Here is a 19,095-nt window from a genome sequence, read left to right as displayed (position 1 = left end):
ATGGACTGCACAAAATGTAAGTAGTCGAAATCAGTTGGGAAGTTGAATACTGTTTCATTGTTTTCATGTGAAAACAGGATAAAGTGACTTTCTCTGATAGATAAATGATAATTCTAGAATCTTAAACTTTCAGGTTGGGGCAAAAAAAAAAAGGTTCTACAGAAACCTTATAGAATGTTAGACAAGAGCACTAGAGTCCTCACTAATGTAAATGGGACTGTTGTATGCTTTGGTCTGCACAGGTTCAGGTATGTTCAGAGTTCATATATTGATCAGTGAATGCCCAAAGAGTACAAATGATGGGGAAAAATTATAGAGTACCAACAAATGAGCTCCAAAGACATCAGACTAACAAATAGCTAAATATGAGGGGCTCTTCCAAAAGTTAATGGAAAAAGCCACCTATGTATGGAAAACATTTGGATTCAATAATTTTTGCATCCAAAAACCTTTTTAAATTTTATTCTCCAGACTTTCTAAACTTACATAAGTGATTCAAGACTAAACACTTAGGACTTTAAAGAACTAGATTAAACCGAAGACAGAGCCTTAATTTCCAACCACTGTTTTGGGAGGGAGGGATATAATTTATATATAATGAAACACACAGATCTGAGTCAGCTTGACAAATGACCAGTCCTTTCACTCCTGTGGTCTCCTGTCCCCAGATGAACAAAGGTGCAATCACACAGCATGCCCTCCCCTGACCGCTGTGCTTGCTCGGTGCATCAGAGCACCTGTCAGTGGTTCCATCAGCATGTCTCTCCCTGTGTAGCACTTTGGATATAGCATGGTCTATGTTTGTGCTCATGGCTATTTGAGGAAAGTTGCTATAAATATTCCACAGGGATTTTTTTACACACATGTTTTTACTTCATTTGTAATTAGGAGTACCTAGAAATTTTAGGGCTTAGAGTAAATGTAAATTTAGCTTTTTAAGAAAGCTTTATTCTGTTTCCACCAGCACAGATGGTGGACCTTTGGGGCTGTCTTCATTTTAGCTGTACTCCCTTGGGTGTGTGGTACTATTCCAAGGTGGTTTAATTTGTATTCTCCTGGTGACAAATAAGCAGCACTTTTGCATTTATTAGATGCTAATTTTTTTTTTTGGGGGGGACATATTTTTCTCCCCACTCTGTGGCTTATTTTCTCAACAGTGTGTTTTTGATAAAGTTTAATCCTGATTCTTCTGTTTTGTTTTCAATGTTGTGGTCAGTAAGGCTGAACCAGTGGACAGAAGATCTTTCTCACTGTTGGTTTGCTCTGTAAAATGACTTTCAGATACATAATCTTTTTAAAAAATTGCTCACAGACCATTTAAATTTCTAAATTTGGTAAAAATTGACAAGCCGACTCAAAGTACTTGCCACCAAAAAAGCCCTCTGTGATTCTGAGTAACATTTGTTGAATCTATAGGTCGATTTAACTTTTTAAAAATATTTTTCAATGCAGAGATACTGCACATGTGTTCATGTTTTCCACAGAGACCCTGGTTTTTTGATATCCTTGTTTTGGCAGTTCTTCATACGCCACACCTCCCCAGGCTCACTTTTAGCTCACGCAAAGAGGTCTGTCTGACTTTCAGAGAGCCAGAAAGGAGGTAGAGCGCAACAGCAGCCCTGGCCCTGCTGGTTGTAAAGTGTAAGTCTTAGAGGTAGAGGGGGGTGGGAAAGATGGCACATGTGTATCTTGTATAACTGCAATGCCGGTTTTGATACTGTAATTCTTACGCAGAGAGATCTGTGCTATCGTGTAAAGTGGAGGTTTCGGTAAACAAGTGATACAGAACTACTTCCTTGCTATAAAGGTACGTCAATATCAAGATTTTCCTAGTATGAAATGTAGAAAGCTTACGTTCCTTGGCTCTCCCCCACCTGTTACCTAATCCTAACAATATCCTTCCTGCACACTGTGAGCCACACTGACAGCGTGCTTTTACCATCAATTTAGGAAACTCAAGAAACAGCAATTACTGCATTTATCCAACTATTGGTCCTTTTTACTCCTGATGTGCCAAGTGTTTTTAAACAAATCTTTTCTGTTTTAGTAACTGCTCACTTCACCAAATAAAAGAACTTGGGGTTGACAATTCTGTTACTTCCTTCCGATTTCTGAAGTGTTAACAGAATTTCCTAAGAAAACTATCATTTGAATTGTAGGTAAGCTGCTGCTTTCCTATCAAGGAATTTCTTGGGTTATGCTATTTAAGGGCTATGCTTGCCTTCTTAAATGATGATTTCCCTAAGTTTATGGAAAATGGGACCTATGAAGAACCTATGTACAGGTTCCCATTTCTTTATCCCAAAGTAACTATTAGGCTTAATATTATGGGTTGGTTACCTGGCAACGGAATGAGAAAGTAATTTTCACTTACAAATTATTTTAAGTGAGGAAAAGAGAACTGAGTTTAAGATTTATTTTTATTGGAGGAAAAGATCTTCCTTTACTTAGTTACAAAGTGAAATTTCTGTAATTTGTCCTGGGGGTACAGGGATTGGCAGATGAGTGAAGAATGAAAAGTACTTTCTCCTAGAAGCTCAGTTTCACCAAACTGTAGCCAGTCTGTCCTTTAGGGGCATGTTTTCACTTTCCTTTTTCTATCCCTGGATCACAAAATGCTGCAGTTTTCCTGACACATTCCTGACAGCACCTTACGAGACATGCCTGAACACTGGCAGCAAGTTACTAAGGAGGCAAGAATCTTCTTGTGGGTGGGGACGGAAGGTCTGCCTATCAGCCTCCGCCTGCCTGGCCCTCAGAGTCATCAAGGCTACTTTGTAAACAGCCCCTTCCCCTAAGCATCCCAACCAGCAGTATAAACATTGCCTCACCTGCAAGGCAGGTGACTGGTAAATATTTATTCATATTTTTCATATGAACAAAATCATAAGCAGTGCAATGACCTACAGCCCACAGAATATAACTACGTAACCTTTATCAGCTTCATCTTCCTGTACTGTACCTGTACTAAGGGTAATAATCAGGTATCATGTCCCCTGGTGAATACTTACGCTAAAAATTATGATCTGAGAATTCCACAGGTCTTGGCAGCCTCTGAAACCAGCATCAACAGCAGAATCAGAATTTTTGATGTAGTGGCTATAAACTTGCACAGAAGCTACCCTTCCAGGACATTGTTTTAGGTGTTTCTGAAGCGTATTTTCTGCCTCCCCCGCCAAAAGGTATTCTTTGCTGTGTCTGCTTAGCAAGACCTCAGTCTTGAAGGCCAGTATGGACATGGTTCCTTCCAAATGTTCTCCTGGATTTCTGTAACTCCTCAGCCCTTGGCCAGCCACCCAGCACCCTGCAGGTAAAGAGCTTACAGCATTTTTCTACAGGGAACTCATGCTACCATTTGCTGGCTGTGATTTCCTCTGCCATAAGTCTATAATTCTTAAGAATTCTACTAAAATCTTTACTGCAGTCTGTGAACTGTGCCATCGTTAGAGGCTGTGCTGGGTTCACTTGTCCAAACAGTGCCCATATCAGAAAGTTACCTCTTCTTTTGTCGACAGTATGAAGTCGTCATCAAAGTAGGGCATGGAAATTAACAGCTGAGTCACAGGAATTACTGAATCTGCAGGAAGTAGTGGGCTGGAAGTATACAACATTGCTGTCCTTAAAGAACAGGAAAGAATGCCTGCTGCATCAGGAATATGGTGAGTTTGTCCATACAGATAAATTTAACTTAAAAAATGCCCCAAGAATGGTAGCTTTCTACAAATGAAGTTTCATACAGCACAATTCTTTTTCTGCCCACTGGCTTAGAAAAACTTTCGTTATTTCCAACTCTACACAAATAAAGCTATCATTTGTTTTTACTTCAGAACACATAGACCACTTAGGCCCCTGTCTTATACTTGAGCCACAGCAAAGACTAAAAGAAGTGAAAAGTTGCCAGGTCTGCATAATAAGTTGACAAACGTTAATAGCATAACCAGCAAAGCAGCTCAAAAGTGTTCCAAAGGAAAAAGACATTCTTGATTGTACAGACTGAAGGCTTCATGCTCCATCAGCATTTTAGTTATTGAATCTTCTCTCCAGTGAGTATTAAGAATACAAGGGGTAGAAGCTTACAAATGTTCTTGTAGACAATTACAACTGCATGAAAGCCTGGTACTACTACAAGGGTTAACTGTTTTTTTGAAAGGAATGATAATAAACTTCTATTTTTGTAAGCTCTGGGTCTTAGAAAAAAGGTCCTTCAAAATGCAGTTTCTTTTCAAGAACAATAAGCTTAGACTATGACTTTGTTGTACAGGTAGTTGAATTGTTTGGGGAGTAAAGGATCAGGACCTGGTAGCTGTAGATTATATATGTACCAATAAAGCTCATGTTAGACAATTAAAGCTTTAAGCTTTCAAAATGATGGAATGGAAGTAATTTTCTTGCAGATCTGACAGATAGTAACTGAAATAGACATGAAAATAGCAAAGAATGCCTAGAGGTTACTTAACAGCAATTGAGGGCTGAGTGAACAAACAGTAGGACCTGGTTTGTGTTGGTATAATGATGTCAGCAGTTGAGAAAGCTCTTCAATTCTTTTGTAAGATTTATTTTTATTACAAAGTCAAATATACAGAGATGAGGAGAGACAGAGAGGAAGATCTTCCACCCATTGATTCACTCCCCAAGTGACCGCAACGGCCGGTGCTGCGCTGATCCGAAGCCGGGAACCAGGAACCTCTTCCGGGTCTCCCACATGGGTGCAGGGTCCCAAAGCTTTGGGCTGTCCTCGACTGCTTTCCCAGGCCACAAGCAGGGAGCTGGATGGGAAGTGGAGCTGCCAGGATTAGAACCGGCACCCATATGGGATCCCGGCGCGTTCAAGGCAAGGACTTTAGTCACTAGGCCACGTCGCCAGGCCCGAAAGCTCTTCAATTCTAGTAAGCTTCAATCTTTGTTGATCCGGAGAAAAAGAACCAGCAGAAACTGAAAACAGTCTTTCATTAATACTGATTTATCTTGTGCTTTGTTTTTTTATACAGAGCATTTTTAAATAAATGATAGAAACACAGTAGCATTCATTGAGGTCAGGGTTAGAATGATACCCAAGTTACCACATGCCAGCACACGTTCACTGTACTGGTGGCTGCAGGATGCGGCTTACAGTGGAAGGAGGGACGGCCGAGTCGTCCGCATCACCTTTACTCCTTTTCGAATTCCCCACCAGTCTCCTTGCCGAGCTTGAACACAGGAATCTTCTGCCCACCACTGAGCTCTAGGAAGACCTCCTGAAGGTGCCACCTGAGAAAACAAGTACAGTGTCTCCCATCAAAGAGGTCAAGGATATCACCGAGGGGGCTGGCCTGTGCATGCCAGTGCAGGTCCAGGCTCTGCCTCGGGAAAGCAGCAGCAAAGGATGGTGCAAGCGTTTGCGTCTGGCCTCCCACACAGGAGTCCCGGGCGATGCTCTTGGCTTCAGCCTGATCAACTACTGGCCACGTAGGGAAGATTTCTTTCCAACTGACTTCTAAATAAATCATTCTTTAAATGTCTAGAAATGTAATGTCTTATCTTTCATTTTATTGCGCTGTCAGTGTTTTAACTTTCCATCACAAGCTCTAACTACTTATCCTAGGCCTGCCTTGACAGTGATGCTGGGTAACGGACTGACAGGTAAATGAAGGGGAATTAGGAAGGAAAAGCAGCAGCTTATTTTCCATTTCCTAATTCCTACTGACCTGCCAGTTCCTCAGTTAATCCCCAGGCTCAGGGGTCAGTGTGCCTCAGGGATGCTTGCTGTTTTTGTCCTTGGGGATTAAAATACATCCTGGCTAAACAGCAAACATCTCTGGAAGAGGCTTCCCGTGGGGGGGAAGTGGGGGGATGTGAGCGGGTGTAGCTATTGGCAGCCAGACTAGCCGAGGCGGTCAATGGGAGGGGAGAGCTTACACAGAGCATGTTGATGAATCTCTGGAACAGGAATTCCTAATGATGGAAGCTGCGGACTTAGAGGCTGTAACATAGCATCAAATGACTAGACCCAAACCTCCGTATCAAGATTTTCAGATTCAGTAGATGAGATTAATTAGACAGCCAGAGGCTGGCTTGGTGGCCCCAGACCATGAGGCATTCAGCTCCAGGCTTTGAAAACCAATGTGAAAATGGAAATCAGATGTGTTTCCATCAGGAGCTGTTTCCCACACATCTCTTCCCTCAGTACCTTGGAAAGGGGCCCTCTCTGCATGAGTGGACGGAGAAATGAATCCCACGCGTCGTCACTGCCTTAAGTACCTCTGAGAGGGGCCCTGTCTGCATGAGCAGATGTAGAGATGACCCCCACACGTCTTCACTGCCCTCAGTACCTCCGAAAGGGGCCTTCTCTGGATGAGTAGACGTACAGATGACCCCCAGACTTGGATCCAGACACAGGAATCTTCAACTGTGGGTGAGAAATGTCAGTAAAGAATGATGATGAAGCAAAGTTTCCCATGGCTGAACCTGTAAAATCCCAGGGATTATTCACAGAGTTGAGTTGTTTTTCAAACAGCCCAAATAGAGAATTCACCTGCTTTTCCAAAGTCCTGCCCCGTTTGCATGCTTTAGTGAATTCATTTGGCCAGGGGACTTTGTATGACAGATTTGATGTTCTGGGTACTTAGAATGGCCACTCAATGTTACATTCTGGGGTTGATTTCAACTTTACAGATGGAGGTTAACAGGCTCAACCCAATCACTTTACCATTTTACAGAAGGGATTTGAGCATTCCCAGATTTGGGATCAAAATGGAAGGGTTTCCTGAGTTAATCCCCTGCGATACTGGGAGCCAACTGTATGAATTAATTAGTGACAGTTCCATTAAATGCATAATAAAGACCGCACCAACAAAAGCAGGTAAGATCATGCCACTTACTTTGAAAATGCTTCCAGTGCTGCAGCCACAGAATCCAGGGCACACAGCTTACAGAATGATGGCATCTCTGCCAGGCCCAGCTGAGCCTGCCCATCACACCCACACCTGCCAACCTGTGTCCTAACTGTAAGGTCACATACGCGGGGACTTCATGTACATGCTGCTCAGCCTGTGTTCCTGTCTCACCTTCCACAGCCTTCACAGAACCTTCGAGGCCTCTAATGGGACTTCAGGGCCACCTGGGACTATGTGATGGCAACAGCTTTTGCTTTGTCATCTCTCACACTAGACTTTTAAACTGTGAACTCCCCCCACAGTCTTTTCCATCTCTGCATTCCCCACATAGTTTAGAATCATTTCTGCAACCAAGGCATGTACTCAAAATGTTTGCTAAACAGGGTAACAAGTGAATCTTATATTTTGAGTCTTGCCAAGCCAAACTGCACAAAACGCTGCAGTTCAAAAAATAGCCTGGCATTTCATGGAAGCATTGTAAACAAAATTTCAAGGTTGAAGATTAAACAGCTGGTGACATCAGACTTTATACTGGCTATACACAGATGTACTTCCAAGTCCCAAGCCAACATGGCACAAACCACCAAGAATTATTTGTTAGCTAGCTACAACTTACGGTTAAAAACTAAGAACATTTGCCACCGTCCCTCTCACACTAATTCCCCAAATAGGGACATCAATACACACAAATAAATAAGGGGCAATGGCTAGCAAGTTATTATTCTACCTGCAGCACTGACATCCCACAGGGGCACTAATTTGTGTCTCAACTACTCCACTTCCGAGCCAGTTCCCTGTGTACAGCCTACCAAGGAAGTGGAGGATGGCCCAGGTCCATAGGCCCCTGCACCCTGTGGCAAGCCTGGAAGAAGCTTCTAGCTCCCTGCTTCAGGCAGCTCAGCTCTGGCCATGGTGCCCATCTGGGGAGTTAACCAGTGGATGGAAGATTTCTGTTCTTTTCTCTCATAAAATCTGCCCTTCAAATAAATCTTTTTTGAAAAAAAAGATGACTCTATAGGCATATAAAATATTTTTATTAATACAGAAATACCATAATAAGATACTGTTTTAGAGATGCTAAAGCTAGTGGCACCCTTAGTGGATTCTTTCCTTAACTCCAGTTTCCTCCCAGCTTCCTTCCAGGTGGTGGCCCCAGTCTGCTTTCAGAAGGAGAGCACATTACCTTGGCATCGGCAATGTCCACGAAGTTGTGCCTGTCGGTGAGCTGAAGATGGTGGATATTGAGAGGCCTGCCCAGAGCTTCCAGGGCCTCAGGGTGACTTCGTAGCTGCTCCACGGCCAGCTGATAATAGGAAGTTCTGGAAAAAACTTCTAAGTAGGAAGGAAAGATAGTATTTCTTTTATTTTTGTTGAAACTGATCAGGTGGAATCTTCACAGAAATTGAAATTAAACAATTGATACACTGGATGGAAACAGAACTGTGACATTTGTGGATGGAAGAAGCAAAGCGGGACCACACACTCTAAAATTTCCATCCTTGAAACCCAAAGCTCAGAAAGGCAATAACTGTAGGGGATGTGCAGATGACATTGGGCAAGGTTCTCTCTACCCCTCATTTTCTTCCCCACATTTCCTCACCTCTATCTCTTCCTGAGTGTCCCCCTTGGTTTTGCCCAAGGCACCAGACACCTGATGTGTAACCACCTCTCCTGCAACTAAGATGAGGCACAGAGAGATCACAAAGTAATTAACAACAAAACCCTTGGATTAAGAAGTGGGTCATGAAAATGCTTATTTGTCACATGTAGAAACTGAAGCTATCATCTTAAGCAGAATTGCTTTCAGTCTCAGGAACCTCCTTAGCCCCAAGGTCACGGGGAACTGTGGAAGGCACTTAGAAGGTCCTAAGGCAAGGAGTAAAGGGAGACTTCCCAAGCAGGATGTTTGGTTTGGCAGTCTCCCTCCTGTAGGAAGGCTGGAGGCCCAGGGAAGTGCTCCCCCTCCTGAGCGCTGCTTCCCTGGAGTGGGGCTGCAGCACCAGCTCAGCTGTGGCGTAGAGGCAGCGGGCAGAAACGGCCCACTCAGCTCATCTTTACTGAGTGGTATCTATGGCCAGGCATGGTTCTCAATACTTAACACAATTTCCAACATGACAACAGGTCATACAGTGTCAGATTCATTTAATTCTCAAAACAGCTTTACCCTGGGGCACTCACATGCCCCCTCATCATAGATAAGGAAACATGACAGAGGAAGGTGAGACTTACTTGTGAGGCCACAAGGCCAATCAAGAGCAGCAGCTGGTTGCAAGGCCCTGGCCTTGCCCAGTCAGTAGGGCTGTTGACCAACTCTAGCCAACCAGCAAGAAGAGGCTGACAGAGCAGAAGGCAGAGCCCTGGTTGGAAATAGCACCCATGCCTGTCCTGTTCTACCCCAGTGCCTTTGGCAGAGGACAGAGGAGGCCGAGTCATTATCGTGTCAACTCTCCCAGGGAACACTCATCTCAGACTATCTCCAGACTCAGGGAACTCCCAGCCAACTCAGCAGGAAGGTGAGCAGCCAGTGGGGAGGGCACTGCTCTGTTGGCTCTCTGCTGGCAACCTTCACTCTCATCCCAGGAAGAAGGAAGTAGGAAGCATGCTGCAGAGTCAGAGGGAGGAGCCAAGTCGGCGGGATTCACAAAGGCTAGCAAAGTCAACTACCTCTGTTGCTCTGCCACCTACAGCCTTGAAAGGCCCTTCACACAGTAAACACAGCCTGTCCTGACCAATTCAAACCTGACAGCACTGTGCTGAGGGCCACATCTGTCAGGATTCTGCCATCCTGACCTTGGCTTTCATTGTCTACTCTTGCCAGAGCCCCTTATTCAAGGTTCCCTCCCCTGGCACATGAACAGGTGAGAGGCAGGGCAGAGCAGCTGCCAACACTCAAGCGACAGGAAGCCTTCGTCACCTGTGAGGCAGCTGGTAGCCCCCCCGTCTGCCCTCCTTTACAGGATCAGAGAAATCCCGATGGAGCTCCTGTGTGTGCACTCGCGCACCAGCCCATCTTGCTCAGCGAGCCTTATCAAATGACTGCTCCTTGTCCTTCTGCTTGTACTGGCGGCTCCTGCAGAGCTGGGATTGTAGGATAAGGAGGAAGCTAGAGTCAAAGGAATGGTGGACTAGCTTCTCATGGCCCTTTCCTGTCTCTAATCGACGGAGAGCATCTCAAGTACATCCTTAGTTGGAAGGAAGAGTGGGACACTCACTCTGTATACCATAATACACGAGGGGGCCGACCCCAGCAATCATCGCCCCAGAGAGGAGGAGCATTTTGCCCAGAGGCTCTGACATCCCGCTTCCTGGAAACTTAAAACACAAGACACAAATTTACTGTTAAATTCAGTTTCACACCTAGGGCCTGTGCCTGGACTGGGGCATTACAGGGAAAGGACTGCGGAGCAGCAAGCCGGCAAGCAGCCAAACCTGCCCTCCCGCTTTGGCTCCCTCCCCAGTGGCCAGGGCTGCTTCTGAAGCCAAAGGGAGTGCCCTCCCGAGGGTGCCCTCCCAAGGGTGGCCTGCATCCAGGATACAGGCTGGAGGGGGAGGGGGCTTCTGCCACCCCCAACCAAGCAAGTACAGAGCAAGCATTCACTTCCACCATCCTAAAAGACAGAACCTGGTCTGTATGCCAAAAAAACCCCAACACAGCCAGGAAGTACAACCACTTTGACTCAGGCCAACTGGTAAACAGGAAGCGTCTCCTTTTGTGGCAATAGCTGGTCTTACAAGCCTGTGAATGGGCCAGAGCTGTCACTGGCTGCTTTCTTTCATAACTTAAAAAGTACCCCACTCCACCCCATAGATGAAGAAACTTTGGTTATGACTTTCAGGCTGAATAAAGAGATGGCGTGGCGCCAGCTCGGCAAATACAGCACATACCACATTCGCCCTGGGTCTTCATGACACCCAATCTCCTCCCGCAGGGTGGCCATTTAACTACCGCTCACACCAGCCTGGGCTTTTGTTGTAAGGCATTAAATTATCCAGCCATAAAACAGGGTAAGACTCTGACCAAGGGGCAGGACAGAACAAAATAGGGGTCTCAATCAAATGCCCAGAGAACCAAATAGGTCACATAGCCAAGAACAGGCCGAGCAAAGTGAAGAACACACAGCCTGGCTGAGGAGGCAGCTTCCCCGGCTCCAGCTGAGTGCAGCCATGAGTGTTAAGTCTCAATGTACTTTCAGTTTTTCAAGAAGTGCCATCAATCAAAACATGTGGGGTTTCAGTTTGCTGTGATCATGAAGATGTCTTTAGGTGAGATTTGCTGAACTGCTCTTTGTGGGTATTTCTTGCCAAAAGGAAAAAGATGGCTCCAGAGGAGTTTACTTCACTTGTACTTCCTTAGGAAACAAGGCCTTTGGGGCCATTGTCGTGTCACCTGTGAAGCCACGGCCTGTGATGCCAATATCCTAAACAGGCACCAGCTCCAGTCCCGGCTGTTCCACGTGGGGTTCAGCTCTCTGCTAATGTGCCTGGGAAGACAACAGAGGAAGGTCCAAATGCTTGAGCCCCTGTACCCACATGGGGAGACCTGGAAGAAGCTCTTGACTCCAGGCTTTGGCCTGGCTGGGCCTCAGCCATTTCAGCCATTTGGAGAGTGAATTAGTGGATGGAAGATCTCTTTTCTTCTATCATTCTGCCTTTTCTGTGTCCTTCAAATAAATTGGAAAAAAAGAAAGTAGCCTCAGGGCACTAAAGAGGCCAGAGGTGTTGCAGCACAGAGCTGAGCAGGTGGATCTCCTGCCGGGCTAGATCCAGGCACTGGGAAAGCACACACCTGCCACCTCTGTTTCCACCTTCTGGAAGGAAAACAGAGGACAGAAACCCCACTGGAGAACGTTCCTCATGTGGATATATTTTCTGAAAAAGGACAAATATACTTCTGCATAAAAATTGACTAGTTCTATGTAGAAATATTTATTCCAGGTTTAGGCAGATGAAGAGCTTTGGTGAATTAACAAATTAGGAGAGTAAAGTTTTATAACATCTTTGTATTATGTAGTTATACACTTTTGTACAACTATGAAAAGGCTGCTGGAATCTCAAAACAAAACAATGCAACGGAAGTGCGAGTTTCCCACTTGACTGCAGCTATCCCATAGGTACAAGCACTTGTCAGCAGTGAGTGTAAAGTCAATTACAGTAACGTGATCTGGGAAAAGCTATGTAGTTTTCCTAATAAAAATGATCAGAGCATCTCCAAGGAATGTATTAGTCAGGTCTGGCTTAATCTGCAGACGGCACAAACTCACCAGGGCGGGGCAAGCAGACTGAGTGAGGCAGAGCTTCCCACAGCGCTACGGCCACTCAGGCAGCATGGGACACAGGGGAAAACTAAGTCCTGAAACAATACAGAGCAGCCATTCCCTGGCTCCTCTGAAGAGCAGGTGAAGCCACAGCCGTTCAGGCAGTGACAGTCAGCTACTGTGCCATCTGAGAATGGCCCACCAGGTTCTAAAGACGACCTGGACCCCAAAACACTCCGTTACCTGTTGCCACTGTCTAGCACAACTGTCTTGAGAATAATCAAAGGAGACCTGACCTGCAATGAAAAAGAAAATATTTTACATTAAAATTTTCTCAAACATATTTCTCCCTGTTTTCTAGTTTCATGCAACCAAGATTTATCACCAAACCAAGCTTTCAGAAAATATGAGTAAGAAGTTAAATTTAAATCTCCAGCAAGTGCTGTCTGTAACAGGGCCTACTTTCCCCTTCTTTTCTGCCAAATTTGGAAGAAAAAGCAAAGCTTGCTGGTTTCCTGTCTGTACTGTGCAGTTCTTGTTGCAGCAACAGAAGATGGGTGTAGCCAGGGAGGGGCCAATCAGCACGAGGCTATGCACACAGAAACAAGATGCTAAGGATAGAAGTTGTAGCTCATAGCTTACAAGTAGGCTTTCAGCAGTATGGTAAACTTAAACAATACTGATGATAACAGCTACCAGTTCCTTCCCTTCAGAGGCTGGCACTACTCTAAGCATTTTATATAGGACAATTCACCCAATTCTCACAACCGCCTCCACGTTAACTATTATTATCCTCTGCATGCTTCTGTAAACTGAGGCTCTGAGAGCTAGCCTGCCCAACCTCACATAAGTAAGTGGGAATAGGAAACAGGGGGTCAAACACTGGTGGACTGGCTGCAGCCTCAAGGTGCTCAACCACCACGGTCCATTGACTAGATTGTCCTGATATAGAAATGTGAAAAAAAAGTCTCAGTATATATTCTTAATACATTTGACAGGTATGCCTTTCTTGCCATTTTCCCCAGACAAGTGTACCTTCATTCTTTAGTTTAGCAAATGGTCAGAAAGTGAGACTATGAAAATACCAAGACCAGACTGTTCTCCTTGGTCCTCAGGGGAAACACAGACAAGTAAATGCTAACAGCAACACAGACAGGAGCCCGAGCACAGCTGCACAGCCATACACCACAGAACCCTAGCCGGGCCTCATGCACCTGGCAGAAGCCACAGATTCCTACTTGTATCATATTAGGACTGTTTGCCAACAGTTTCAAGTACTATGAAGCATCTTCAGCAAGGGGTGAACTTTCCTTATTTGCAAGGGCGCAGCAGTCGGGTTAGTGCTGCCAGACAGGTGCACGGAGAGCCACAGCAACACCCACGGAGGAAGTGGTTGGCCCAAAGGAGGCGATTAGAGAAGGTTTCACAGAGGAAGTTCACCCTGAGCAGAGAAAGGTGAAGAAGTGGAAAGGCTTCCTGTCTGTGCAAATAGCAAAGCAGGGAGAAATGAGAGCTGCAGATGTCTGAGAAGTCACAGGGTCTGGAAATGAGGACCAGGATGCGGTTACAGCCAAGACCTTCCACCTGGAGCTGCTAGGGCTCTACTCTGTAGGTGGCAGGCTACAGAAGCACCTGCGGGGAAAGAGAGGCCCACAGCCTGGGGGAGAGGAGGCAATGACCTTGTGGGGACAGAAAGGCCCGTGGCCTGGGGAGGGGAGGCTTCTGAGGCAGACAGCAACGTCAAAGGCAAGGCAGTAAGAGGGGACCAAAGAGATCTTGGAAAATACCCGAGGATTTCATTCACCAATTTGTGCACTAGCTCATTCCAAAAAGAATGACTGGGTTAACAAAGACATACACTTGAGAACAAAATAGAGAGGAAGTAAAACAGTTTTAAGAAAAGGTAGAGTTAGACTATCGTTATAAAAATATCACACGATTGTGTCCCCAACCTTTTCTTAGGACAGCCACACATGGCACTGCTCAGCAGACAGGGAGGCCAGAGGAGCCGTGAGCTCCTGAGTGTCTGTCCTCTGGTGCTCACCAACCCGCAGGCGAAGAGGGGCCGTGGGCACAGCTCCCAACCCTGCGCACTGCCTCAGGAGGACTCCAGGAATGTGCAGAAGTGTCTCCCAACAGCCTGCAAAGTAAAAGACAGTCCTCAACCTTCACATACTATTGTTTCTTAAAATAACATCCACTAATAAAAGTCAGAGTCCTGGGGGAGGGGGGAGCACTAGAATTTTACAAGGGGCCCTGAGTGAGGACTCAGAGTGCAGCACTCCGATCACCACCTGGAAGGCACGCAGTGAGGGTCACCCTGGCCTCCGCCCTGCGTCACCGGGCGGGGGGGGGGTGAAGGTGGGGTGAGGGCGACGGGTGAGCTCAGGGGCCACGCCTTTGTAACTCGCTGTCAGTATGCTGAGAAGGAAAGGAAAGAAACTAAAATAAGAGGATTTCAAGGAAACTTGGAAAATAAAATTAACATGGCAGGAAAATGGAATTTATTATGAGCAAGTCATATTTGCATTTTCCTACACTGTAGAGCAAAAGAGCACACATATAAAAAGCACAGAGTAAGAAAATAAATGCAGATTTAGGAACTAAAATCCACCCAAGGAGATCTTGGTAACTTCTGTTGACATAACTATGGCAAATGGAAGAGGATATAAATACAGCCACAGAAAACTCGATGAGCCAAAAAGACAACAAAAATGCAGGTATCTCCAATCCCACTCACCAGCATTTATTTCCTGGCAAGAAAAATCTCAATTTCACCACCTGCCCCAAAATATATACATACAAAGGATTTCACCTTGCAATAACCTCAACGTTAGCTCCCAACGATGACAGAACAACAGTGAAAGAACCCAGCGGTAGCCTAGGAGCTAAAGTCCTCGCCTTGCACACACCAGGATCCCACATGGGCGCAGGTTCTAGTCCTGGCTGCTTCACTTCCCTTTCAGCTCCCTGCTTGTGGCCTGGGAAAGCAGTCCAGGATGGCTCAAAGCCTTGGGACCCGGCACTCAAACAGGAGATTGAGAGGAGCTCCTGGCTCCTGGCTTTGGATCGGCTCAGCACTGGCCATTATAGCCACTTGAGGAGTGAAGCAGCGGATAGAAGATCTGTCTGTCTCTCCTTCTCTTTGTAAATCTGCCTTCCCAATAAAAATGAGTAAACCTTTTATTTAAAAAAAAAAGAAAAAAAAAACTTTCATCCCCAACCAAACTGGGACAAGGAAAGCATACATTTGAAGCAGCTCAAGTGTTCCATGATCTGTGTATCGCTCTCCTGGAAATATGAGTTAAAGCTGTAATGAATTTAATCATTAATCCAAATTCCCTCCAAATAGAGACAGAATAGTACGCACTGAAACCAGTCAGAATAGATCTAAATAATTATTGGCTGAATATTAAAAAAGTAAATGAAAACAAATTCTTGAAAAATGTTACACATACTACATAGTTTTAGTATGGACAAAAATTCCAGATATTAACTAAACATAAAATGTGAGTAAAAGGGGGAATTAAAATAAGGATGAAGGTATTATTCACCAAAATTGAGGTAAATGGTCTTTTTTAAATCTTAATTTTGATAAATTCATATAATGAGAGCACAAGGAATATTCATTAAAGGAAAGAGAAGCAAACAAACCTAAGCTACAAGCACAAGATCATGCTGACTTCAGTAATAAACACGAAGGATTTACATTCTCTTGTTAGGTACGCTCCAAAGATGACCTGGCTGAACCACAACCACACCTCCTGATAATAACACACACTCCTCATGGACCTGGGCTGGTCCTGGGACTGGCTTCAACCAAGAGAGTGAGGCAGAACAGACACTGTGACAGCTCACACCTCAGCTTTAAAGGGGCCTGGCAGCTTCCTTTTTACTAGTCTTGGGAAGCCCAGCTAGCATCCAGTATCATCCAGCTGAAAAGACCACACAGAGATAAGACGACACTGAGTGAAGGGAAGGAGATCAGAGAATGAAGAGGTGGCCACATTGACCCTAATTGTTCTCACCAAAGAACCAGCCATGTGAATGAGCCATCATGGGCACTGTAGTTTAGGTAAGGTACCAGATGACTACAGTACTATCTGCATATCAAATCCACAGGTGGGATGGATAGAGAGGGAACGGGGGCGGGAAGGACGAGATTGATGAAGAGCAGGTGGTGGTGGAGGGAGGAGGAGGGAGAGAAAGGGGAGAAGAGAGTGAGGAAGAGGAGGAGCACAAATAAAGGGAGGGGGAGAAGAAAGGAGAAAGAAAAAAATTCCAGCTGAGCCAAGTGTGAAAAGAGAGTTGGAAAGCAGGCATGGCCTTCTTCCTCACTCAGGTCTTTGCACGGGATGCTAGGGAGTTTGGATTTTATTCCAAATCCGTTTTTCTCTTGAAGGTGGGACGGGCGACGGGGGGGTGGGGGCAAGGATTTCTCTAGAATGGAAGCAGACAATCCAGTTAAAGGCCACCAGAGTAGTTCTAGGGCTTTTCATGGTGTACGGCAACAACAGTGGGAACTGAAAGCAGTAGATAGGGCCCGGCAGCGTGGCCTAGTGGCTAAAGTCCTCGCCTTGAACGCCCCGGGATCCCATATGGGTGCCGGTTCTGGTCCCGGCAGCTCCACTTCCCATCCAGCTCCCTGCTTGTGGCCTGGGAAAGCAGGAGAGGACAGCCCAATGCATTGGGACCCTGCACCTGCGCGGGAGACCTGGAAGAAGTTCCTGGTTCCCGGCTTCGGATCGGCGCGTACCGGCCATTGCGGCTCACTTGGGGAGTGAAACATCGGACGGAAGATCTTCCTCTCTGTCTCTCCTCCTCTCTGTATATCTGACTGTAATAAAATAAATAAATCTTTAAAAAAAAAAAAAAAAGAAAGCAGTAGATAGGCCTGGGATTTAAGCAAGAGGTCTAGTGCTGAACTGGATCCGGCGAGGGTGTAGGACAAGGCTTGCAGCAGAGTGGCTTCAAAGAATCCATCAAACCTTAAACCTTCTAATAAAACTTTCGAGCGTAACTATCAAGACTTATAATTTAGTAATGACGTGAGTGGTGGTGGGAAGCTTTAAATAGCCGACTGTAACATCCGGTAAACCTGATTAGTCACGATGTCTCATCTGCTTGGACAAAAGACATTTCAAGGCCATTCTTTTTAAGGCTTTTATACTGCAGCAAGAAGATTCAGTACTTACTGGCATCAAAAACCTCATACAATTGATTCAGTCTTTTTACAAATGAATAGGCAGCAAATCCTAGGAAACATGTGTAGAAGATTATTTTTAAAAATTAAACAATTTAGGACCAATGATTAAAACTGGAATCTGGGAGGTCTGTGGTTGACTCTGCCCGCCGCGAGACCCACCCTCCCTTTTCACTGCCTCCTTTCTTCCTCTCTGGACAGCCCTCAGTCTCTCCCTGCAAGCTCCCCTCCTCTGTCTGCTCTGACATTCCCTGTGTTACATGCAGAACTGAGTACTTCCAAACTCATCTGTTGGTGTCCTAACCTCTCACTGACATAGTAGTAAGGTTGAAAAGAGGTGTTCAGGGAGGATCCAGTCCAACAGGACTATATCCTTCTACAAGGAAATCTGTCCTCTAACATGTGCTGAGGAAGAATCATGTCAGGCAAATGGAAAAGATGGCCTCTGCAGGCCAAGGTCCAAGGCTGCAGGAGCAAGCAACTCTGGCGACACCTTGATCGTGGCTTCCACCCTCCAGAATGGGAAGAAATAAAATCCTGCTGTTTCAAGCACCAAAGCTAAGGAACCTTGTATGACGGGCCCAGTGAACCGACACTCCGTATGCCCCTTCTATTCCTCACCCCAAGATTTTTTTCAGCAGCCTGAATTTGGGTCTACCAAAGTGAGTGCCAAAGCTCTATTTCCAGACCAGGCTTCCCTTGCATTGCATTCCTGTCAACCACAGGTCCTTAGGTGAACAGCTGGGCCCACCCTAGATCACCTTCCCTCTTCCTGCAAACCCTGCTATGATAAACAGAAGTAGCCACATACCTAGGTCAAACATGTGCTTGGGAGTCGTTCTCATTAAAAAAAAAAAAGCCTACCATATGTTTACTAAACATCTAACATTTTATATACACCTTTTCATCAAATAGTCCTAGCGGTCTCAAAGAGCAAGAATTATTATTCCTACTTTTTGCTGAAGAGGCTGAAATTTGGGTTAAATTACCCAGAGCCACTCCTTTGACAAGTGGCAGTCAGGATTGTTCCCAGACGTCCAATCCACTCAAACCCCTCAATCCGAGTCAACCTGTTTCCTGACGATCTTGTGACTTCCGCATCCATGTCTTTCTATCAGACGCCCCATTTCGCCTTCTCTCTTTCCACTGATTATCAAGACCACTCCACGGTTTTGCTCTCCCCTTTGACCTCATTTCTCTCCAGCCTCAAACTGAAAAATGCCATTCTTCAGTGGCCCCCGTCATCTTCAGCATAAAATCTGAGTTCCTCTTCAGTACCCAGTCTCTCTACCACTTCCCTAACTCCCAGCTACAATTCCCATCCACAGCAAGCCGACGTCAACTGCTTCGTTCAGACCACAGCAAGCATCCTGGGGACTCCAGGTCTTAGTATCTGCTGTCCAGCCACAGTCGCCTCCCCTTGTAGGCCAGCCTGGCCGCTCCAACCCTCCTTGAACTCTCAGCTCATATGTTCATTTTAGAACTCAAAAGTGTTCTTGACTGGCTAAGTTAAATTTAATTTTTATTTATACCTTTGAAACAGTTTACAGTTATGTTTGCTAAATCAGTTACCAAAAGACATTTTTTTTAAGATTTTATTTGTTTTTATTGGAAAGTCAGATTTAGAAAAAGGAGGAACAGAAAGAAACATTTTCCATTCACTGGTTCACTCCCCAAGTGGTCACAATGGCCAGAGCTGAGCTGATCTGAAGCCAGGAGCCAGGAGCTTGCTCCTGGTCTCCCATGCGGGTACAGAGTCCCAAAG

The sequence above is a fragment of the Ochotona princeps genome, chromosome 20 (assembly GCF_030435755.1).
Source record: "Ochotona princeps isolate mOchPri1 chromosome 20, mOchPri1.hap1, whole genome shotgun sequence".
NCBI lineage: Eukaryota > Metazoa > Chordata > Mammalia > Lagomorpha > Ochotonidae > Ochotona > Ochotona princeps.
This window is presented reverse-complemented; position numbering follows the sequence as displayed.